This window comes from Pseudophryne corroboree, chromosome 6 (genome assembly GCF_028390025.1).
Source record: "Pseudophryne corroboree isolate aPseCor3 chromosome 6, aPseCor3.hap2, whole genome shotgun sequence".
Lineage (NCBI taxonomy): Eukaryota > Metazoa > Chordata > Amphibia > Anura > Myobatrachidae > Pseudophryne > Pseudophryne corroboree.
In genome coordinates, this window is record NC_086449.1 from 34142595 (window position 1) to 34168602 (window position 26008).

Genomic DNA, 26008 nt, shown 5'->3' on the forward strand with positions numbered 1-26008 from the left:
GTGTCGACATCTGTGTCTGCCATCTGAGAGAGCGGGCGTTTTTGAGCCCCTGATGGCCTTTGAGACGCCTGGGCAGGCGCGGGCTGCGAAGCCGGCTGTCCCACAGCTGTTACGTCATCCACCCTTTTATGTAAGGAGTTGACACTGTCGGTTAATACCTTTCACCTATCCATCCCCTCTGGTGTCGGCCCCACAGGGGGCGACATCACATATATCGGCCTCTGTTCTGTCACCATATAAGCCTCCTCATTCAACATGTCGACACAGCCGTACCGACACACCGCAGACACACAGGGAATGCTCTAAACGAGGACAGGACCCACAAAAGCCCTTTGGGGGGACAGAGTAAGAGTATGCCAGCACACACCAGAGCGCTATATATATATATATATATATACAGGGACTAACTGAGTTATGTCCCTAATAGCTGCTTTTTATATAATATACTGTATACAGTGCCAATTTTAATGCCCCCCCTCTCTTTTCCCTCTTACTGTACTGTAGTAATTGCAGGGAAGAGCCAGGGAGCTTCCTTCCAGCCGAGCTGTGAGGGAAAAATGGCGCCAGTGTGCTGAGGAGATAGGCTCCGTCCCTTTTTCGCGGCCTATTCTCCCGTTTTTTATGGAATTCTGGCAGGGGTATTTACTTCATATATAGCCCCTGGGGCCATATATTGAGGTATTTTAGCCAGCCAAGGTGTTTTTATTGCTGCCTCAGGGCGCCCCCCCCCAGCGCCCTGCACCCTCAGTGACCGGAGTGTGAAGTGTGTGAGAGGAGCAATGGCGCACAGCTGCAGTGCTGTGCGCTACCTTGGTGAAGACAGAGTCTTCATGCCGCCGATTTTCCGGACCATCTTCTTGCTTCTGGCTCTGTAAGGGGGACGGCGGCGCTGCTCCGGGACCGAACATCAAGGCTGGGCCTGCGGTCGATCCCTCTGAAGCTAATGGTGTCCAGTAGCCTAAGAAGCCCAATCCGGCTGCAAGCAGGCGAGTTCGCTTCTTCTCCCCTTAGTCCCTCGCTGCAGTGAGCCTGTTGCCAGCAGGTCTCACTGAAAATAACAAATTCTAAGACTATAACTTTCTAAGAGCTCAGGAGAGCCCCTAGTGTGCATCCAACCTCGGCCGGGCACGAAATCTAACTGAGGCTTGGAGGAGGGTCATAGTGGGAGGAGCCAGTGCACACCAGGTAGTCTAAGATCTTTCTAGAGTGCCCAGCCTCCTTCGGAGCCCGCTATTCCCCATGGTCCTTACGGAGTTCCCAGCATCCACTAGGACGTTAGAGAAATAGGGACATCTGCCTTCTGTAATGTATAAAATGGGGACACCTGCCTGCCGTAATGTTTAAAATGGGGACACTTGCCTGCTATAATGTGTAAAATGGGGACTCTTGCCTGCCGTAATGTATAAAATGGGGACACGTGCCTGCTGTAATGTGTAAAATGGGGACACTTGCTTGCCGTAATGTGTAAAGTGGGGACTCTTGCCTGCCGTAATGTGTAAAATGGGGACTCTTGCCTGCCGTAATGTGTAAAATGGGGACTCTTGCCTGCCGTAATGTATAAAATGGGGACACGTGCCTGCTGTAATGTGTAAAATGGGGACACTTGCCTGCCGTAATGTGTAAAGTGGGGACTCTTGCCTGCCGTAATGTGTAAAGTGGGGACACTTGCCTGCCGTAATGTGTAAAATGGGGACTCTGGCTGCCGTAGTGCGTAAAATAGGGACATCTGCCTTCTGTAATGTATAAAATGGGGACACCTGCCTGCCGTAATGTTTAAAATGGGGACACTTGCCTGCTATAATGTGTAAAATGGGGACTCTTGCCTGCCGTAATGTATAAAATGGGGACACGTGCCTGCTGTAATGTGTAAAATGGGGACACTTGCTTGCCGTAATGTGTAAAGTGGGGACTCTTGCCTGCCGTAATGTGTAAAATGGGGACTCTTACCTGCCGTAAAGTGTAAAATGACAGTCGGAGTACCGACAGCGGTGAATTGAGTTCCCTCTGTGCGCTATGCGCGGTGTAAATGTGAACAAGATTATGCTACTGTATGGAGTAATTTGAATTGGTACTATTGTGTGACCACGCCCCACCTGTTTTTTTGCGGCGTGAGACTTCATACTGCATTGTCTCTTTATTAAGTATGGGAGAGAGGACGCAAATTTATAGTTTGCAGGAGGGCGCCGAACACCCTTGCACCGGCCCTGGTTTGGCTGGTATTTTTGGATTGGTTTACTGACTGGGTAAGTTTGATTAGCTTGATGTTGGATTTCAGACGTTCTTTTTTCTGGCCACCATACTCTTATTCTTTAACTCTATTAATTAATTATTTATTTAATAAATAGCTAACAGTTTTCTGCCAAAATGCAAGTCTCTGTGTCGTTATTTTTAGTCTAAGTTGTTTTAATGTTTCACTGTTATGGGGGAGGTACAGCCCTCAGCCATTAGGAGGTTTAGTATCGCTGGGGCCTTTCCTATTAGCTCCAATGCGGCGTGCTCCTCCGACTGATTCCGGAACTTATTGCAATAATTTGCTTATCTTCGATAAGTGGCTGCGGAGCCACAATAACACTTGGGATGGAGGACTTTTCTTTGATCCCATGTGTTTTCGTGCGAACGCAGGACCTTTTTCTGGGCGAGCGAAGTGGACCTTAATTGGATACTGTTATAATGACCATTGGTAAAAAATCACTATATCTGGCCGTTTCAATCCGCCGAAAACGGATGGCATTTAATTGGATACCCCCCTAAGTGTGCAAATATGTGCATTTATTTCCGTAATGGTGTAATTATAATAGTAACATAGTATCTAAGGTTGAAAAAAGACAATTGTCCATCGAGTTCAACCTATTTGTGGTCTCCTATGCAGGATTATTTTGTATAAAATTTTGACTGATGTTGATGACTGCCGTTATGTTTTACCCCTCTTTTTTATAATAACCATAGTGCGTGACTATGCCCCGTAACCCTGGATATCCTTATCCATTAGGAATTTATCTAACCCATTCTTAAAGGTGTTGACTGAGTCGGCCATTACAACTCCCTCGGGCAGGGAATTCCAAACACGTATCGTCCTTACCGTAAAAAAGCCTTTACGCCGTATTGTGCGCAATCTCCTCTCCTCTAACCTGAGCGAGTGTCCACGAGTTCTCTGTGTTGATCTAACCAAAAACAGGTCCTGCGCAAGATCTGGGTGTCAAGTATCATGTACACATGGCCCCATGGGTCCTTCCCATACTTGCATCTAGCGGTGCTAACGTTCTGTAAATATCTTTGGAAATATATCGCTTGCACAGGAGCGGGCACAAACTATGTCTTTGCTCTCATCTGCACATGCAATATCTTTTGCAATATATCACTGGAGAGATGGAGGAACTGGCATGTAGGGGCAACATGTTGGGTGGGGTTAGATTTGGGTGGGTTCTGTTCAAAGTGAAATCTAAATTTATGGGCTACATGCAAAAGCAGCCAGTATTTACCCTTCATGAGTGGTACGCCGGGAAACATACCCTCTTAATAAAGAACTTACATTAGGGTTCTCACCCGCCTAACATGTTTCGGGGATTCCTGTCCCCTTTATCAAAGAGTGCTGCTAGCTCCAACAGTTTAGGTTTATAAAGGCCAGGTCTCCAAGTCATGTGATCGCTCTGTCCATTCACAACATACACAGCACACCTGGGGTATAATTAGTAATCATCTATTTCTAACTGCAATACCTGGCCTGCGGGTGAGAACCCTAATGTAAGTTCTTCATTAAGAGGGTGTGTTTGCCGATGTACCACTCATGAATATTGGCCCTCATTCCGAGTTGTTCGCTCGCTTGCAGATTTTAGCAGCATTGCACACGCTAAGCCGCCGCCCTCTGGGACTGTATCTTATCTTAGCAGAATTGCGAACGAAAGATTAGCAGAATTGCGAATAGAAATTTCTTTGCAGTTTCTGAGTAGCTCGAGACTTACTCCTACACTGCGATCAGTTCAGTCAGTTTCGTTCCTGGTTTGACGTCACAAACACGCCCTGCGTTCGCAAAAGCTGCGCTGGCCAGGAGCTACTCCTGAAGTGCAAAAGCATCGCCGCTGTGCGATGCTTTTGTACTTCAGCGACGAGGCAGGGACTGACATGCGGGGCGGGCTAGCCCTGTGCTGGGCGTCCCCCCGCATGTCAGTGTGCCTGATCGTAACCCCCTGGATGCGCTCCTGGATGTGCAGCTAACAAAAATAAAAAAAAATAATAGTCTGATCAGAAACAGGTGTTATCTACTAAAACATGTTCAATTGGCTGAAAAGGTAATTATGATGCCTATAAAAGTAGAGATGATGAACGCTATGCCGATGTTTTTGCAACTGAGCAATTATCGGTATATTCCGGACCGCTAGCATATGCTTGACACTGCACATGCGCCAAAGTCTAATAGCGATGCCGCTCGCAGCGCTTACCTTTACACAGAGTATTTAACAGTCAGGCACCATTTGTAAGCAGTGACGGGAGTGGTAGCAATAATGCAGGCGTGTTACGGCCATGTTTAGAGCATGTTTCTGGCTGCGCCTGCGAATCCATACTGTGGCTCAGGCATCTCTATACAGTCTGCCACGCTGAGTGGCCACTGATTTACTCGAGCTGTGGATTATTGATGGATGTGCGTGTGTGCTGGAAATGAGTGCATACCTCTCAACTTCTAAAGCTTCTAAGGAGGGACATCAGGGGGCGTGGCTTATCGTATGAGGGCGTGGGCTTGTTGGTAGGGAGCGTGGTCACACGGCAAGTGCCACGATCACAGGCCACGCCCATTTCCGTCAGTATGGGGGCGTGAACAGCGCTCAGTGAGCTGCTGGTCATGCCCCCTGTCCCTCTCTGTCAGGGAGTAGACGCTGTGCACATGCGCACAGCATCTATTCAATGCTGCTCTCCTCAGAGCAGCGAGTGACAGGGGGGGGGATCTCCCAACTGCCCCCCCCACCTGCAGGACACTGCGACCCGCGGGTGGGACAGTGGGACAGACCGTGAAAAACGGGACTGTCCCGCCAAAATCAGGACAGTTGGGAGGTATGTGTGCGCGCAGTTGCATTTCTGTACTTTTAGTGGCTGCTTAGTATTTTGCATAATTTCTCCCATGAGGGGTCATTCCGAGTTGTTCGCTCGTTGCCGATTTTCGCTATGCTGCGATTTGTTGCTAATTGCGCATGCGCAAGGCACGCAGGGCGCATGCGCTTAGTTATTTAACTAAAAACTGCTGGATTCTGCTGCGCTTTTCAGTCGCACTGCTGATCGGTAAATGACTGACAGGAAAGGGACGTTTCTGGGTGATAACGGAGCATTTTCCGGGAGTGTGATAAAAAACGCAGGCGTGTCAGGGAAAAACGCGGGAGTGTCTGGAGAAACGGGGGAGTGGCTGGCCGAACGCAGGGCGTGTTTGTGACGTCAAACCAGGAACTAAACGGACTGAGCTGATCGCAATCTGTGAGTAAGTCTGGAGCTACTCAGAAACTGCAAAGAATTATGTATTAGCAATTCTGCTAATCTTTCGTTCGCTATTCTGCTAAGCTAAGATTCACTCTCAGTAGGCGGCGGCTAGCGTGTGCAATGCTGCTAAAAGCAGCTAGCGAGCGAACAACTCGGAATGAGGGCCATGGTGCACAATTGCAGCTGCTATCGTCATAGCGTCCATCGATGAATCACTCCAGACACCCCACCATGGGAGATGTACACAAACCAGAATCAGAGGAAGCATAGCAGCTTCTTGCACGTGTTGTGTTTTGTCCAATAGAAAATCATCAGGAAGTGGTACTCTATTTTTTGGATGATTTTTATTACTGTTTGCAGTTGTTTTAGAAGGGAACTGACAAAAACTGACTGACTTTAGACTTTAAAAATCGGCCAACATCGACATTGGGTTTTAAAAATCGTCAAAAAACAAAAAGAATACTAAAAAAAACAAAAACTAAAAATGACTTTTTAGTGAAAATGTAATTCTGTCCCTGAAACACCCTAACAATGTTGATGTTTTTAGAATTGGTCTTTGGCAAATTTACCCCCAGATATGCATATAAATATAGGCAAAAGAGATGTCCAATGCTACAAGATTGTCACACCACCTGGCGAGCCAAGAGGGGCTGTTTGGTTTGACTGCAACAAAGATGTATGAGGACACATCTATATATCTATCTACCAATCTATGTATCTATCTATCTATCTATCTATCTATCTATCTATCTATCTATCTATCTATCTATCTATGTGGTATACGTACTAAATCTTCTAAAGTTAAAAAGTGGTGATGTTGCAGATAGCAACCAATTAGATTCTGTCTATCGTTTTATGGGATGCAACAGAGAAATGAAAGACAAAATGTGATTGGTTGCTTTGGGCAGCATACCACTTTTCGGGGCAGATGTATTAAGCCTGGAGAAGTGATAAAGCAGTCATAAAGCAGTGATAAGTGCAAGATGATAACGCACCAGCCAATCAGCTCCAATATGTAAATTAACATTTAGGAGCTGATTGGCTGGTGCGTTATCACCTTCCACTTATCACTGCTTTATCAGTTCTCCAGGCTTAATACATCTGCCCCTTAATTTTTAGAAGCTTTAGTAAATGCATCCGTATCTATCTATCTATCTATCTATCTATCTATCTATCTATCTATCTATCTATCTATCTATCTATCTATCTATCTACCATACAAGCCAAGCGTCGGATGGAGTGGTGTAAAGCACACCGACACTGAACTGTGGAGCAGTGGAAATGTGTTCTGTGGAGTGACGAATCACGCTTCTCTGGTTGGCAGTCAGATGGGCGAGTCTGTGTTTGGAGGATGCTGGGAGAACGTTACCTGTCTGAATGCATTATGCCAACTGTGAAGTTTGGTGGAGGAGGTATAATGGTATGGGGCTATTTTTCAGGGTTTGGGCTAGGCCCCTTATCTCCAGTGAAGGGCAATCTTAATGCTTCAGCATACCAAGATATTTTGGACAATGCTATGCTTCCAACATTGTGGCAACAGTTTGGGGAAGGCCCTTTTCTATTCCAACATTACTGTGCCCCAGTGCACAAAGGAAGGACTATAAAGACATGGGCAGTATTTACTAAAAATCCGAGTTTGCCCGATTTGTGTTTTTTTTTTTCTAAGTCCCAATCCGGGAATTCACTAAGCACCAATCTCGGCAGTGTTTGGACTATTCGTAATGGTTTGAATGACAACGTTCAGAAATACGAATGAATAGACCATCGGTCAAACGTGGCTGTTATTTCATAGAATACGGGCATTCACTATTCATTCGTATTTGGGTGTTAGTTTCTGAGTGCTCAAGTGCGGGTCTGTTTTTTTTCGATTCGTTAAAAAAAGCAGCAATAAAATAGACCTGCATTTTCCAGTCGAGTTTGGATAACCATGCACGGATCAGTGAGATCTGTGCATGGTTATCTATGGGAAAGGGTCTGTTTAGTGTAAAAACGGGGGGGAAATTGCGTGGGGTCCCCCCTCCTAAGCATAACCAGCCTCGGGCTCTTTGAGCCGGTCCTGGTTGAAAAAATATGGGGGGAAAAATGACAGGGGTTCCCCCATATTTAATCAACCAGCACCGGGCTCTGCGCCTGGTCCTGGTTCCAAAAATATGGGGGACAAAAAGCGTAGGGGTCCCCCGTATTTCTGAAACCAGCACCGGGCTCCACTAGCTGGGGAGATAATGCCACAGCCGGGGGACACTTTGATATCGGTCCCTGCGGCCGTGTCATTAAAACCCCAACTAGTCACTCCTGGCCGGGGTACCCTGGAGGAGTGGGGACCCCTTCAATCAAGGGGTCCCCCCCCCGCTCCAGCCACCCAAGGGCCAGGGGTGAAGCCCGAGGCTGTCCCCCCCATCCAAGGGCGGCGGATGGGGGGCTGATAGCCAAGTGTGAAATTGTGAATATTGTTTTTAGTAGCAGTACTACAAGTCCCAGCAAGCCTCTCCCGCAAGCTGGTACTTGGAGAACCACAAGTACCAGCATGCAGTGGAAAACCGGGCCCGCTGGTACCTGTAGTACTACTACTAAAAAAAAAAACCAATAAAAACAGGACACACACACCGTGACAGTACAACTTTATTACATACATGCACACCTCCAAACATACATACTTACTTATGTTCCCACGAGGCTCGGTCCTCTTCTCCATGTAGAATCCTAGGGGTACCTGTTGAAAAAAATTATACTCACATAATCCAGTGAAGAATCCGGCCTTTAAATAATCCACGTACTTGGCAAAAAAAAAAACGCAAACCCGACCACGCACCGAAAGGGGTCCCATGTTTACACATGGGACCCCTTTCCCAGACTGCCAAGACCCCCCCGACTCCTGTCAAAGAGGGTCCCTTCAGCCAATCAGGGAGCGCCACGTCGTGGCACCCTCCTGATTGGCTGTGTGCTCCTGTAGTGTCTGTCAGGCAGCACACGGCAGTGATACAATGTAGTGCCTATGCGCTCCATTGTAGCCAATGGTGGGAACTTGCGGTCAGCGGTTGACCGAAAGTAACCTCACCGCTGACCGCAAAGTTCCCACCATTGGCTACAATGGAGCGCATAGGCGCTACATTGTATCACTGCCGTGTGCTGCCTGACAGACACTACAGGAGCACACAGCCAATCAGGAGGGTGCCACGACGTGGCGCTCCCTGATTGGCTGAAGGGACCCTCCTTGACAGGAGTCAGGGGGGGTCCTGGCAGTCGGGGAAAGGGGTCCCATGTGTAAATATGGGACCCCTTTCAGTGCGTAGTCGGGTTTGCGTTTGTTTTTTTTGCCAAGTACGTGGATTATTCAAAGGCCGGATTCTTCACTGGATTATGTGAGTATAATTTTTTTCAACAGGTACCTCTAGGATTCTACATGGAGAAGAGGACCGAGCCTTGTGGGAACATAGGTAAGTATGTCTGTATGTTGGTGTGCATGTATGTAATAAAGTAAGTTGTACTGTCACGGTCTGTGTGTCCTGTTTTTATTGGTGTATTTTTTTAGTAGTAGTACTACAGGTACCAGTGGGCCCGGTTTTCCACCGCATGCTGGTACTTGTGGTTCTCCAAGTACCAGCTTGCGGGGGAGGCTTGCTGGGACTTGTAGTACTGCTACTAAAAACAATATTCACAATTTCACACTTGGCTATCAGCCCCCCATCCGCCGCCCTTGGATGGGGGGGACAGCCTCGGGCTTCACCCCTGGCCCTTGGGTGGCTGGAGGGGGGGGGGGCCCATTGATTGAAGGGGTCCCAAGTCCTCCAGGGTACCCCGGCCAGGGGTGACTAGTTGAGGTTTTAATGGCACAGCCGCAGGGACCGATATTAAAGTGTCCCCCGGCTGTGGCATTATCTCCCCAGCTAGTGGAGCCCGGTGCTGGTTTCAGAAATACGGGGGACCCCTACGCTTTTTGTCCCCCATATTTTTGGAACCAGGACCAGGCGCAGAGCCCGGTGCTGGTTGATTAAATATGGGGGGACCCCTGTCATTTTTCCCCCCATATTTTTTCAACCAGGACCGTCTCAAAGAGCCGATGCTGGTTGTGCTTAGGAGGGGGGACCCAACGCAATTTTTTTCAGATTTTTAAAGACTTTAATCAACTTTTTAAGGTACACAATGAAGCCCTGCAAGGATCTCACAGATCCGGCCGGGATTCCTTGTGTTTTTTCAGGCAGTGTTTTACTCATCACTCCCGTAAAACACTGCCTGATATTACGAATCACATCGACATCGGAAAAAACGATTGTGCAAAACTCGGCAGCTTAGTGAATGATCGGATCAGGATTCAAAAAGTTGCAGTAAAATGCACCCGATACCATTCGAGTTCAAACACCCTTCAAAACGGCCAAAACACGAATATTAGTAAATATTGCCCCTGGTCTGATGACTTCGGTATGGAAGAACTTGAGTGGCCCACCAGCCTTGACCTCAACCACATTAAGTACATTTGGGATGAACTGGAACGGAGATTGTGAGCCAGGCCTACTTGTCCAACATCATTGCCTGACCTCATAAATGCTCTACAGAATGAATGGGCAAAAATTCCCATAATAACACTCCAAAATCCTGTGGAAAGCCTCCCAAGAGGAGTGGAAGCTGTTATAGCTGCAAAGGGGGACCAACTCCATATTAAAGTATATGTATTTGAATACAATGGCATTACAGCCCTTGTTGGTGTAATGGTCAGGCTTTCGAATACTTTTCTCCATATAGTGTATCTATCTATCTATCTATCTATCTATCTCTCTATCTCTCTATCTATCTCTCTATCCATCTATCTATCATTTAGTATAGTTTCTCAGATATAAATCCCTACCTGTAAAATGTAGATAAGTCCCATACTTATGTGTCCAGTTAGAATTGTTGCTGCCATTAATAATACGATATACAGTGCAGCAGAAGATGAGACCATCCGACCTTTTCAGTCCAGTGATAGTGATAGATTCTTTCCATGTGTTATTGGGATTCTGCACCCTGAAGACTCTCCCCTCATATTGGCCTATACCATTCCCATCAGTGTCAATGATTTCTTCCGTGATATTGGAGCAGGATGGTCCTTCTGACTTTCCCCAGCGTACTCTGTACTGTGTATCCTCACCTCGGTCCTCATCATAGGTGAATGTGCAGGAGATGGTGATGGACCCTTTCTCCGTCACTGTCAGAGCATTTGGCTGATGGACACAAACATAACCTGAAGAACAGCTGAGCCCTGTAATGAGTAACATATAGAGAGGATCAGCCATCCAATATCTCATTCCAAGAGGAATATTATCCAAAATACTTTAATTGGTGAAGCCCCTGCAGCACTATTGGGTAAATTTACTAAGATGGGAGTTCTATTTAAAATGGGATGTTTCCCATAGCAGCCAATCAGATTCTACTTTTCATTTATCTAGCACCTTCTAGAAGATAATTCCTGGAATCCGATTGGGTGCTATGGGCAACATCTCATCCTAAACAGAACTCCCATCTTAGTAAATTTACCCCTATGTGTCAGTGTGTGATTTGTAATAGGCATTATTCATACACTGGTAGCTTTTTAGCCTAAAATACCTAAGACCGCATGACCCAATGATTAAGTATATGTTATTCAGACATTTACTATATATGTAATACCCCACTATTATTATTATTATTACTACCCTTTATTTATATAGCGCCACAAGGGATCCACGGTGCCCAGTAAGAGTATACAAACATATAAGCAAAACAAGTAAATAGTGACTTACAGTTCAAGACAATATAGGACATATACAGGGTATATAAACATATCTACATCAGTAGATGACACTGAAAGAAGTATTAGTGCGGCAGAAAAACTAGGGATGTGGTGCCTTCGAAGGGAGTATGAAGCAGAAGATGGTTTAAGTAAGAAAGGGATAAGCCCATGAGGGAAGAGGTCCCTGCTCGTGAGAGTTTACATTCTAAAGGGGAGGGGCAGAAAGTCAGAGGTGACACAGATGGGGTAGAGAGTGAGAATGGAACAGAGAGTTACGATAAGTGTTGGCTAGATTTGGTGAATAAGTGGGTCTTGAGAGCTGAGAGGTGGAGAGACTGATAGGGAGAGGTAGAGAATTCCAGGGATAGGGAGCAGCACATGAAAAATCTTGGAGAGGCGTACATTAGCGGAGCAAAGAGGATGGGTGGGAGTGTAAGGGGAGATAAGGTCAGAGATGTAAATAGGAGAGGAGTGGGTGAGACCTTTATACGTGAGTGTGAGAAGCTTGAATTGGATTTTGAAAGGGAAGGGAAGCCAGTGAAGGGCTGGTAAGAGAGGGGAGGTGGATGTATTACATTGGGTGAGGAAGATGAGCCTGGCTGCGGCATTGAGGATACTTTGGAGTGGAGGAAGGCATTTGTCAGGGATGCCACATAGATTACAGTGGTCCCGTCTGGAGATAACAGTGAATGGATAAGGGTCTTAGTAGCTTCCAGGGTGAGAAAGGGTCTGATCCTTGAAATAGTTTTGAGATGAAAAAGGCGCGTTTGTGAGAGGTACTGAGTGTGTGGTTTCAAGGAGAGGGAATATTCAAGGATTACTCCAAGACAACATGCTTGGGGGCTAGAGAACATTGTAATGCCATCAACAGATAATGAAATTGGAGGACGTGAGGTTGTGTGGGAGGGTAGGAAGATGATCAGCTCAGTCTTAGACATGTTGAGTTTAAGAAAGCTCTGGGACATATAAGAAAAGATAGCAGAGAGTTGGAGATATGAGTGAGGAGAGCAGGGGAGAGGTCAAGGGAGGAAAGGTAGATTTTAGTACCATCAGCATAGAGATGATATTGGAAGTCAAAAGAGATAAGGAGTTAACCTTAAGAGGACATACTGTATAGAGAGAGAAAAGGAGAGGACCAAGAACAGAACTGTGGGAGGCACCAACTGTTAGTGGATGTCAGAGTTGGTAATAAGGATGGGGTGGAGTGATAAGGGAAAGGAGGTGTCTAGTTGCTGAAGTTCTGTTGTGACGTGATGTCCTGTTGTATGAAGTCAATATTGGATGTGCAAAGTCAAAGTCAACATCAGAGAGTGAGGAGGAGAGATGAGGTGGTAGTAGACAGAGCGAAAGAGGCACCAGGTATTGAAGACTGGAAGGAGATGAGGTTCTTGAAGTATGATGGTTTAGGGAGGAAAAGGGCAACACTGAAGGATGAGAGCATAACTTTGAAATGGAGGAAGTCTGCTTTAGAATGTGATTTCCTCCACTGTCACTCAGCAGCATTTTTGCAGATATCTGATGTGTCAGGGTTGAGGTGTTATTCTGAGAGGGCGAATAGTGGTCAGTGGAGTGACAGAGTCAAGAGCAGAAGTAAGGGATGCATTGTATAGAGGAGTAGCTTGTTCAGGGCATAAGTGAGAGAAGTGAGTCGAACAGGGAGGATAGAAAAGTGGCACCTTAGAAGGTAGAGATGGAGAAGCAGAGAGAGATATGTTAAAAGAGAGCAGTTGGTGGTCAGAGATGGGAAACGAGGAGTTGGAGAAATCAGAAATATCACAACTGTGAGTGAAGACCAGATCAAGTGAGCTCCCATTCACATGGGAGGGTGAGGAGGTCTACTGAGAGAGACCAAGTAAAGATGTGAGGTTAAGGAGTTTAGATGCAGAGGATTTTGTGGGGATATCTATTGGGATATTGAAATAACCTAGGATAATTGAGGGAGTCTCAGAAGAGAGTAAGAGAGGAAGCCAGGAAGCAAAGTTGTCAAGGAATTTAGAGGGAATGCTGCTAGGGGGGACGGTAAATTACAGCTACTCGAAGATGAACAGGTTGGAAGAGGCATACAGCATGGACATCAAATATAGAGAATGTAATGGATGGTCCTGGGGGTAGGAGTTTGTAGGAATAGCTAGAGGGTAAAAGGACTCCAACACCAATGCCATGGAAACCCCTGGGTCAGGGGATGTGTGAGAATGTGAGGCCCCCAGCAGAAAGAGCAGTGGGAGAAGTTGTTTCAGATGGGTTAATCCAGTTTTCAGTAAAGGCCAGGAGATGCAGGGAGTTATAGATCAAAAGGTCATGGGTGGGGACCAGTTTGTTACAAACAGATCTGGAGTTCCAGTGGGCACAGGATAGGGGGTTTGAGTTTGTGGGTGAGATGCGAATGATATTATCAGGGTTGCTGTAACATTGAGGTGAGATTATTTTGGAAGGCATGGGTATAGAGGGTGTAGTGATGGTGCTGGCTTCTGAGCTAGGAAGGGAAACTGCAGGAGTTGGAGGGAGTACAGTGTGATACTACTGAAGGTGAGGTGATGGGACAGGGAGAGGAGGGAGAGAGCAGGGCTGAGTGGTGGGGTATAGGGTCCATGGTGGGGGAGAAGTGAATGACAGTGGGGTGACAGGAGAGGAGGGGAAGGGAAGCAGAGAGGTGGATGGGAGACGGAGGAGAGGAGAAAGTAGATGTAGGAGACAAGGGGAGAAGGATAGAGGTGGTATCAGGGGGTAACATAAAGGATTGGGTAGAAAATGAGTGTTAGCCGGTGTTGTTGTCAGCCTGGACATTTGACCTCATTTACCTTCCGTTGCAATTCTGCAATTGTAGCAGAACTGCAACTGCTGAGAATGGCACAGCAAGAGCTGCCCAGCTTGTTAAAAGTCTGACCAGCACAGAACAAGCTACCCACCGATGCGCTCGCAATTCTGCAAATACAGCTACAGAATTGCAAATGCATAGCAAAAATCAAGCACCATCGACAGTTGCGGTTGACCCAGGGCTACTCAGAATAATAAGAATGCAGTCGCCCCAGGTGCCATGTTTTTAGACACAGCAATCACGGCTGACATCAGTAACATTCCCAAAAAACATCCATGGCACACCTGCATTTTTCTGATCACTCTCCATAAACGCCATGTCCACGCCCAAGAATGCCCACCACTTGTCAATCAATCTGCAATCACGTCTCTGCAAGATGTAATCACAGAAAAATTGGAAATTGCAGATCATGCATGCGCAATGCATTCACAGTGCATGTGCAGTCAGCTGACAGTGGTCTGATTTGCAATTTTGCAACTGAAGCTGAACAAAGGGGGTCTTTCTGACTCGATCGCACGCTTCCGTCGCTGTAGTACGATCACCTCTGCCTGATTGACCGGCAGAGGCGGTCGCTGGGTGGGGGGGGGGTGAAACAACGGCATTTGGCCGCCGTTTTGAGGGCCCGGTCCGGCCACCGCAGGCATGGCCGGACCGTGCGGGGGGTGGGCCGCAGCGGCAGGGTGATGTCACACGCAGCCGCTGTGGGCCGGGGAGCGACGAGTAGCTCCCGGCCAGCACGCTAAAGCTGCGCTGTCCGGGAGCTACTCCTAAAGTGCAAAAGCATGGCCGCTGTGCGATACCTTTGCACTTCTGCTGGGGGGACCGGCACTGACATTCGGGGCAGGATAGCCCTGTGCTGGGCGTCCCCCCGCATGTCTATGGACATGATCGTAGCCCTGCAAAATTTTGCAGGGCTACGATCAACTCAGAATGACCCTCCCAAGCCCCATAGTGAGGATGAGATAAATAGGGTAGCAAATTGAAAATAGGAGGTGGTGACTGAGAAACAGAGCAGTAGAATTGCAGAAATGTGGGTGATAGATGTTAGTGGTCAATGACAGTTATTTAGTTTCAAACTATTTTTTTTACATGGTTGCAGAAATTTAATTTTAAGGTACATTGTATTAGAAATGAGAGGATATGAAGGTAGGGGAAAAAAAGAAAAAAGCCAAGGAAATTCCGACTGGATTTGCAAGTACAGATGTAGCTATGATCATCTATCCTCCATGTGGTGTGTAGTGTGAAAAAGTAGTCGCATTACGTTTCCCAGCACCTTGTCCCAGTGTGGTGTATTAAGTCACAGTGTAATGAATTGAGTCTTCGGTGGGTGCAATACTGGTGTTCATCCACCAGATGTCGCTTTTGAAAACCACCACTGCGCATGTGTGAAGTCTCTATTATAAAGTCTAACGATGCTTGTAGTTTAAGAACTAAAAGACACACAAAAAGAAAATCAACGTTCAGCGTTCTACACAGCTCTGTAAAAGAATACTAAATCATTATATTTAGTGATAGAGTTGGGACACACAGCACTATAAAAATATACAATGAGTGACATCACTATGTCACTGCAGGTGTCAGTCACCTGTATCCATGGCTCTCTTGGCATAGAGGTATCACCAAAGGTTACCATGCCTGTGAGCTAGGGTTCGATTCCCGCAGAAAACACACTTGTATTGTATATCTGTGTAAAAATTAGTGTTCACAGTGTTTTTCTAATTTTTCCAAAACAAGGTCCGCCGTGCTCCGAATACAGACTCAGACATGTACACAGATACACATTCAAATTAGAAAAAAGCTGTGGATGGTGCTTTTTACACAGATATACAATACAAGTCTGGCTTTTCAAAATATGACAGTCTTATCTTTATGATAATAAGTTTACTGTACTTCTTCCTGCCCTTTGCTTTAATAGGCAGCCTCCCCCAATTCGCACCCCCTATGAGACTTGTGATACCACGACTGGGTGTACTGCTTATTAAAAGACAGCATGAGCTATTCATTAACATATAGTATTGTACCAGCCATGTTGTGTTTGTCATTTACTAAGCAGTACACCCAGTAAGTGAAATCACATGTGTCATGGGGGTGGAATTAGGGGTGGGAGAGGCTACCTATTAAAGCAATGTGGATGCCTGGGAAGAAATACAGTAAAGTCACTCTCGTAAAGATAAGACTCTCATAATTTGAAGTCACACTTTTTTTTATCTGTGTAAAAAGTAGCATTCACAGCTTTTTTCTAATTTGAACTGTATATCTGTGTTCATGTCTGAGTCTGTATACGAAGCACAACAGAACTTGTTTTGGGATAATTAGAAAAAAACGATAGATGCTACTTTTTACACAGATGTACAATTCAAGTGTGACTTTTCAAATTATGAGAGTCTCATCTTTATGAAACTGAGTTTACTTCTTCATGGGCCTCACAATTGCTTTAATAGGTTGCCTCACTACCCCTAATCCCACCCCCTGTGAGGCTTGTGATATCACAGACTGGGTGAACTGCTTAGTAGACAACTAACACAACACGGATGGTGCACTACTACAGTATATATAAATGAATGGGTCATGCTGGCTTTGGTTAGGGGAAAGACACCCAGAAGGCATAGAATGCACGTTCATTTGTAAGGCATGTTACGATTGTGCAAACATCAGGCATCTCTTTTTGCAGTAAGTGCATCTTATATGCATCACTATGAGAATAGGATGCACAAGCAACTATTGCTGATTAAAATTATATGTGGCATGCCCACACAATGTTGATACCTTAATTATAAACCAGCTGATGTGACCGGTTTCTACTGAGCAAAGGTTTGCTGTGTGGAACATTTTAGCTCTTTTCACACCTTTAGGAGTAAAACATACCAAAATTTGGCAGTTTAGTGGTTGGTTGCAAAAAACTGTCACAGTTTCCAGACCACCCAGCAGGTCACATGTTCCAGGTCACAGAGCAGGTGCACAGGGAGAGTTTACCAGAGCACAATTGTGATGCAATGTAAATGGTATGCAGCCAATTTGCCACATAGCTCAGCAACAAAGAAACCAATAACAACACCAATATTTTTAGTCAAATCCATGAACCAAGACCTTTAATTTGGTATATGATGTACCCTACTCAGACAACGGCATCATAGAAACGTGTAACTCAAAAAAGTCATCCTTCTGCTATTAATATAGATAGAATTGATGTACAATATTCTGTATGTTACGCGTCCTTGTGTAATGCGATTTTACTTTTCATGTTCTCACCTTATAGTGAAAAATAAAATCACATTCTTAGTCATTAATTTATAATTAAAGGGAAGTACATACTGTAGTTGCAGACAAGTGATGAAGAGATGAAATCAGATAATAAGACAGAGGTTATTGCTGACCCCATCAAAAACAGTGATGGCGAAATCAGTAGAGATTTACCAAATGCTTGCATGTAATACTTTACATCTATGGGAGAATCAGGCCAATCGCAGTGCATGAAACATAACAAAACCAATCAGTGACAACAAATAAATTCTGTTGCAATAAATGGGCAGATTTGAAACTTAAAATGGCTTTGGGAAAACTTCTGACAGTGGCCTCATGTGAGTGAGACAAAATCAACTGTATTTGGGGCCCAAAAAAAGAAAGGGGGTTTAGCAAACTGATAGTCCTAGCCAGAATGGTAGCAATCCAAGCAACACAGTAGGCAGTAGGAATGGTTAACCCCCAATCCTCAACTAAAATCACATGCTAGGGGTTGCCCCACAGATAGACAGTAACCATACCTCCCAACATGACCCTCTCCAGGAGGGACACAATGCTCTGCTTCTGGACTTTTCTCTTAATCTATGATTCCCGGCACCTGTTTTGAACAGGTTAATGGATAAGAAAGGTGTTTCAGCACAGGTGCCGGCAATCATACATTAAGAGGGAAGTCCAGGAGCAGAGCATTCTGTCCCTCCTGGAGAGGGTCATGTTGGGAGGTATGAGTAACTACTCCAAATCTCAGGGCAGGCAGACATACTTTATAGTCAATAACGAAAGCCAAGGTCACACCAGAATAAACAGCTTTTATAACCAGTTCCTGGAATACAAGCAGAAACCACTGAGGAAGAAACTATGACCCCTCTAGTACAGCAGTACAAACCTGTGCACTACAAATAAACCCAAAGTTTCTGTTTAAGTCTCACTGTCTAGTTTGCCTCAATTGTTAGTTCCACTGGTGTTTCCATAGCACTTGTACTCAGCAATTTTTGGCCCTCATTCCGAGTTGTTCGCTCGTTAGCTGCTTTTAGCAGCATTGCACACGCTAAGCCGCCGCCCTCTGGGAGTGAATCTTAGCTTAGCAGAATTGCGAACGAAAGATTCGCAAAATAGCGAAGAGAAAATTCTTTGCAGTTTCTGAGTAGCTCGAGACTTACTCCTACACTGCGATCAGTTCAGTCGTTTTCGTTCCTGGTTTGACGTCACAAACACACCCAGCATTCGCAAAGCCACTCCCCCGTTTATCCAGCCACTCCCGCGTTTTTCCCTGAAACGCCTGCGTTTTTCCACACACTCCCATAAAACGGCCAGTTTCCGCCCAGAAACACCCACTTCCTGTCAATCACACTATGATCAACAGAACGATGAAAATACCTTGTAACGACGTGAGTAAAATACCAAACTTTTAAGCAAATTTACTTGGCGCAGTCGCACTGCGAACATTGCGCATGCGCAGTTTGCGACTAATCGCTCCGAAGCGACAAAAAAAATAACGAGCGAACAACTCGGAATGAGGGCCATTGTCTATAGGAGACAAAACCAATGATGCGGAGATTGCTATGGCGATGCTACAGAATTTTACATTTGAATTTGATTTTCTATTGGCAGCCGTAGAAGCTAATACAGCCAAGCTATTGACAGAGAACAAGAGCACATAATGGCTGCCGTCTCAAGTACGTGTACCAGTTGAATTAAGTGCTGAGAATACCGCAATACCCACTAAAGATATAACGCCCAGAAAATTGTAGTACAAGCGTTATGTATTTCATCATAAAGCGGTTGAATGCAAACTGAAGAAAGCGAATGCAACACAGAAAGAGAGGTGTAACCAATAATGAGTCATCTTTAAGTGTCACAGGCAGTCGCTGAGGAGATTGCTGATATGCTCACAGAAGTGATCGGGTATGCACAGTTACTGGTCTTTCTAGAGTAGGGGTGGGCAACATGCGGCCCGCGGGCCGGATGCGGCCCGCGGACCGATCCTGCCTGGCCCGCTGTGCCCCACCAGAGTGCAATGACAAGCGGCCCGACAGGCCGCTTGTCATTGCACTGCTCGCAGACGCGGCGCCGCTGAGGAAATCCCGGTCACGTCACATGGTCAGCTGACCGGGATTTCCTCTATCTCATGCGCTGGGCGTCATGGGGGGCGACGCTGGGCAGGCACTGAAGAGCTGAACGAATCGGCCAGTGGGGAGAAGAAACGGCGGCGGCCAGCGGGGAGAAAAACGATCAGCAGCAGCAGCGCGGATCATCACTGACAGTGGGGATCGTCACTGACAAATAGGTAAACCCCCTGGATAAAGCAGCCCTATAAGTTATGGGGAGGGGAGTTAAAAATGGTTGTATGGGTTTAGGGGAGTGGGGGGGAGAGGGTAAGGACTGCTATATAGGTTTAGGGGAGGGTGGGGAAAGGGGGGTAGGGACTGCCATATAGGTTTAGGAGAGAGGGGAAGATAGACTGCTATATGGGTCCAGGGGGGGGGGGGGGGGGTTTGAGGCTGCAGCATTACACAGGGTGCTGTTTGTTTTCAGCCCCGTGTTTTGTTTTTTTTATTACTGGATTACTGTGTTTATTGGACATATGTATTGTGCCTGTAAAAAAAACGATGTGTTCTACTGTGTATGTATGTATGTATGTATGTACTATGTATGTATTGTATATTGTATTGTGGTGTGTGTGTTTTTATAGTTATATGTACTATGTTTTTATAGTTATATACATAACTATGGGCCTTATTCAGACCTGATCGCTAGCAGGCGATTTTTGCACTGCTGCGATCAGGTAGTCGCCGCCTACAGGGGGAGGGGGTAATTGCTGTGCCGGGGTTGCGATCGCATGTGCAAGAGAGCTGCACAAACAGAAATTTGTGCAGTCTCTGCGCAGCCCAGGACTTACTCAGCCGCTGCGATGATCAGGGCCGGAGCTGACGTCAGAAACCCTCCCTCGAAATGCCTGGTGCCTCCTTCGTTTTTCCGGACACTCCTCTAAAACGGTCAATTGCCATCCACAAACGTCCTCTTCCTGTCAATCGGCTTGCGATCGCCTGTGCGATCGCTTTGTTCGCAGCATCCCGGCGCTGCAGACTGACGTGCCTGCACATTGCAGTGTATGCACAGTTCAAAGCCGATCATCTGCTGTGCAAAAATGCACAGCAGTGATCGTGTCTGACTTGGGCCCTATAACGGGTCTTATTTGAGTTGGTTGCATATGCATTTTGCTGCAACTGCTGATTAAAGGACTGATGCAGACTTGATCACTGTGCTGCTAATTTTGCTGTCCTGCGTTCGGGTAGTTGCCGCCCCCAGGGGGAGTGTAAATTCACCTATGCAAGTGTGCGATCGTATGTGTACGAAGAGCTGCAAAAATCTACTTTGTGCAGTCTCTGCGCAGCCCAGGACTTACTCAGCCGCTGCGATGATCGGGGCCGGAGCTGACGTCAGAAACCCTCCCTCGAAATGCCTGGTGCCTCCTGCGTTTTTCCGGATACTCCTCTAAAACGGTCAATTGCCATCCACAAACGTCCTCTTCCTGTCAATCGGCTTGCGATCGCCTGTGCGATCGCTTTGTTCGCACCATCCCGGCGCTGCAGACTGACGTGCCTGCACATTGCAGTGTATGCACAGTTCAAAGCCGATCATCTGCTGTGCAAAAATGCACAGCAGTGATCGTGTCTGACTTGGGCCCTATAACGGGTCTTATTTTGAGTTGGTTGCATATGCATTTTGCTGCAACTGCTGATTAAAGGGCTGATGCAGACTTGATCACTGTGCTGCTAATTTTGCTGTCCTGCGTTCGGGTAGTCACCGCCCTCAGGGGGAGTGTAAATTCGCCTATGCAAGTGTGCGATCGTATGTGTACGAAGAGCTGCAAAAATCTACTTTGTGCAGTCTCTGCGCAGCCCAGGACTTACTCCTACAAATATTTGTCATTCATATCAGTCCCCTCCCTTTTGACGCTTACAGTATGAATTCCGCAACACCTCCCAGTATATTTTTGTGGTATGGGAGGAAAGCCATACAAACATCGGAGAACATAAAAACATCATACAGATGTCAGTAATGCGCACCACTGTGTGAGTCTTGTTTATATTTATTGCCTAAATTTTGATTTTGATTTAAAATCAACAGACTAAGAAATGAGTTTCACAAAGAAAAGAAAGATAGACGGTGAATGCAGAAAATTCAACAAAGAATAGACTCCTAAATATTTTTTTTTCCTTGTTGGTAAAAAAGCAGTGTGCTTAGTTTGTAAGGAATCCGTGGCAGTATTCAAAGAATATAATTTAAATCGCCATTTCGAGACAAAGCATGCTTTGAAGTATAAAAATGTATCTGCTGAAGACAAATTGGAGAAAGCCAATGAGATGGTTGCTCGAATCCAAAAAGAGCAAACATTTTTCACAAAATTGTCATCTGCACAGGATGGAATTACAAAGGTGAGCTATTTAATAGCACACAAAATCGCCAAGAACAGTAAGCCGTTCACCGAAGGAGAATTTATAAAGGAATGTATGGTTGACTCTGCTGCAATATTGTGCCAAGACAAGAAAAAAATGTTTGAAAATATTAGCTTGTCACGGCGAACTGTTGTGAGGCGCGTCGAGGACATATCCGAGAATATGGAACTGCAATTAAAAAAGAAAGTCAACAATATGTCATATTTTGCGTTAGCACTGGATGAAAGTTGTGATGTCAAAGACACAGCCCAGTTGATGATTTTCATTTGAGGTATCAATGAAAATTTTGACATTACAGAAGAACTGGCATCAATGCAGTCCATGAAAGATACAACAACTGGAAATGATTTATTGGAGGCTGTAAATCAGTGTGTGTCCAAACTTGGAGTGGAGTGGGAAAAATTGGCTGGTGTGACAACTGACGGAAGCCCCAATCTAACAGGAAAAAATATTGGATTGCTAAAAAGAATTCAAGACCAAGTCAGTGAAAAGAATCCAGAACTCAAAATTGTCTTTCTACATTGCATCATACATCAAGAGGTCCTTTGTAAAAGTGTTTTAAAATTAAGCAACGTTGTGGACACAGTTACAAAAGTGGTCAACTACATTTGCGCAAGAGGATTAAATCACAGACAATTTGTAGCTCTGCTAGAGGAGACTGAAGCTGAGCACACAGATATCCTGTATCATACTAATGTGAGATGGCTTAGCTTGGGGAATGTTTTGAAAAGAGTGAGGGAGCTGAGAGAGCAGATTGGGGGTGTTTCTAAACATGAAAGGAAAAGAACCCGATTTTCCCCAGCTGAAAAATAAGGATTGGCTATCTGATTTCGCATTTGCTGTTGATGTTATGGGCCACATGAATGAATTAAATCTAAGACTGCAAGGGAAGGGGCTTTTTGCTCATGATCTGCATTTCAGCGTGAAGTCATTTATGACCAAATTGCTGCTTTTCTCCCGTCATTTAAGGAACAAGCAGTTCACTCATTTCTGCACTTTGCATCAAGTTGCTGTTTCAGATGAAAATCTGGAAAAATATGCATCATCAGTACTCGATTTACATGGGGAGTTTTCACGGAGATTCAATGATTTCAAAACAATAGAAAAAGATTTATCTTTGGTCTCCTCACCTTTCACATTTGATGTCGACAATGCTCCTTGTGATCTTCAACTTGAGCTTATTGACCTGCAGTGCGATGCTTTGCTTAAAGAGCAATTCAAATCAGAACCTCTTCCACGGTTTTATGTTTCTCTCAATGGTCAAAACTTTCCAAAGATCAAGGCTCATGCGCGGAAGATGCCTGTGCTATTTGGTTCAACCTACATATGCGAGCAGGCATTTTCTGTGATGAAATTTAACAAGTCAAAACACAGATCTTCCATGAATGATGAGCACCTTGCAGCTGTGCTTCGGATTGCGACAACAGAGATGATGCCTGACTTCGCTTCTCTGGTTAATGCGCATCAGAGGTTTCAATCATCTCACTGACTCTTTTATGTAATTGTTAATTCCACCTTTGATTGTTGGTTTTTTTTTTTTTTTTTTAAACGGACACTCCATTTGATTGTACGAAGGCTTGAGTGTTTGTTATTTTTTCTCTCTCTTGTTTTCTGTCTTCTTTCTGTCTTCTCCTCCTCTTCCTCCATTTCTGTTCCTTTTACTCCTACCTAGACATTTACTGTGTTTTATATTGTATCAGTGTTCATTTTCTTATTCTGTTTGCTTCGTATAATAAAATATTTTTTAATCAAAATCTAACAGCATTTTTGTGATAGATATTGTATATACAAGATATTTTGTATGTGGCCCTCGAATATTCGCTGGAAGTGTTAAGCGGCCCCCCAGCTGAAATAATTGCCCACCCCTGTTCTAGAGAAATGTGGCCTGGAATATACTGGACAATGTTGATATGTTATTGCTTGTTTAAACCCCTCATTTATTTATACTGTAGGTGTTGGCTGCAAAATAAGTTTTTGTAACATAGAGAAAGCTTGCAGTGAGGTGGGGCGTTGGTATATGGGGTGCACTACTGTGCTAAATCGGGTGGTGACGGGATCCGGCGGTTGGGATGCAGGCAGTCGAAAATACCGACAGCGGCATCCCGAAGCTCAGAATCCCAACACCAAGGTTGGTAAGAATACTAGCCCTAATCTTCAACCCCTCTAACCATCCTTACCTGCAGCCTGCCCCTAACCTCCCTGTAGCGTAACCTAACCCTCCCCTGCAGGCTAAACCTAGCTGATCACAGGCTGTGAGTAAACGCAGCCTAGTATCAACTCTGAATTACCCCCAATGTCGGAATCCCGGTGCTGGCATTCCGAGTAGTGTCGGGATTCCGGTGTTGGTATTTCGACTTCTGGGATTCCGGCCTCCGAGTTCCTGACCGGATCCCACCGAGTCCATGATGCTCCATTACATGAAGCCTTCTCTAACTTACCAAGATGGGCACCGTTAAGTACTCTGTGCATGCATGGTGCCATCTTGGTCACTGTGGTTGAGCGCCATGGAACTACGCAGGAGTGTAGTACTAAGCTTAGGGAGAACATACTGAATCATCCCACGCTGCTGCATATATATATATATATATATATATATACATACAGTGGGGCAAAAAAGTATTTGTACAGCCACCGACTGTGCAAATTTACCCACTTAAAAAGATGAGAGAGGTCTGTAATTTCCATCATAGGTACACTTCAACTGTGAGAGACAGAATCTGAAAGAAAAAAAAAGGAAATCGCATTGTATGATTTTTAAACAATTTGTATATTCTTGCGGAAATTAAATATTTGGACAATCAAAAGTTTCACTCAATACCTTGTAATATAACCTCGGTTGGCAAGTACAGAGGTCAAACGTTTCCTGTAGTTCTTGACCAGGTTTGCACACACTGTAGAAGGTATTTTGGCCCCCTCTTCCATGCAGATCTTCTCTAGATCTGTCATGTTTTGGGGCTGTCGCCGGGCAACATGGACTTTCAATTCCATCCACAGATTTTCTATTGGGTTGAGGTCTGGAGACTGGCTAGGCCACTCCAGGAACTTGAAATGCTTCTTACATAGCCACTCCTTAGTTGCCCGGGGCAGTGTGTTTGGGTTCATTGTCATGCTGGAAGACCCAGCCACGTTCCATCTTCAATGCTCTTACTGAGGGAAGGAGGTTTTTGCCCAAAATTTCACGATACATGGCCCCATTCATCCTCTCCTTAATACGGATCAGTCGTCCTGTCCCCTTTGCAGAAAAGCAGCCCCAAAACATTATGTTTCCACCCCCATGCTTCACAGTGGGTATGGTGTTCTTGGGATGCCATTCATGATTCTTCTCCCTCCAAACACAGTGGGTTGAATTTATATCAAAAAGCTTGATTTTGCTCTCATCTAACCACATTACATTCTCCAAATCCTCCTCTGGATCATCCAGATGGTCACTGGCAAACTTTAGATGGGCCTCGACATGTGCTGGCTTAAGCAGGGGGACTTTTCGGGCGCTACAGGATTTCAATCCATGACGTAGTGTGTTACTAATGATAACCTTTGTGACTGTGGTCACAGCTCTCTTGAGGTCATTGACCAGGTCCTCCCATGTAGGTCTGGGCTGATTCCTCACCGTTCTCAAGATCATTTATACCCCACGAGGTGAGATCTGCATGGAGCCCCAGGTCGAGGGAGATTGTCAGTGATCTTGTATTTCTTCCATTTTTTAATAATTGCACCAACATTTGATCTCTTCTCACCAAGCTGCTTGCCTATTGTCGATTAGCTGATCCCAGCCTTGTGCAGCTCTACAATTTTGTCCCTGGTGTCCTTAGACAGCTCTCTGGTCTTGGCCATGGTGGAGAGGTAGCAGTCTGACTGTTTGAGGGTGTGGACAGGTGTCTTTTATACAGATAACCAGTTCAAACAGGTTCCATTAATACAGGTAACGAGTGGAGGATAGAAGAGCTTCTTAAAGAAGAAGTAACAGGTCTGTGAGAGACAGAAATCTTGCTGCTTGGTAGGTGTCCAAATATTTATTTTCCAGAAGAATATACAAGTAAATTGTTTAAAAATCATACAATGTGATTTCCTGTTTGTTTTTTTCAGATTCTGTCTCTCACAGTTGAAGTGTACGAATGATGGAAATTACACACCTCTCTCATCTTTTTAAGTGGGTCAACTTGATCAATCGGTGGCTGTCCAAATACTTTTTTGCCTCACTGTGTATATATATATATATATATATATATATGTATGTATATGGTCCACTGTATGCTGTGCCCCTTCTCTGCTACATACTGGTATTACTGTGAGTAT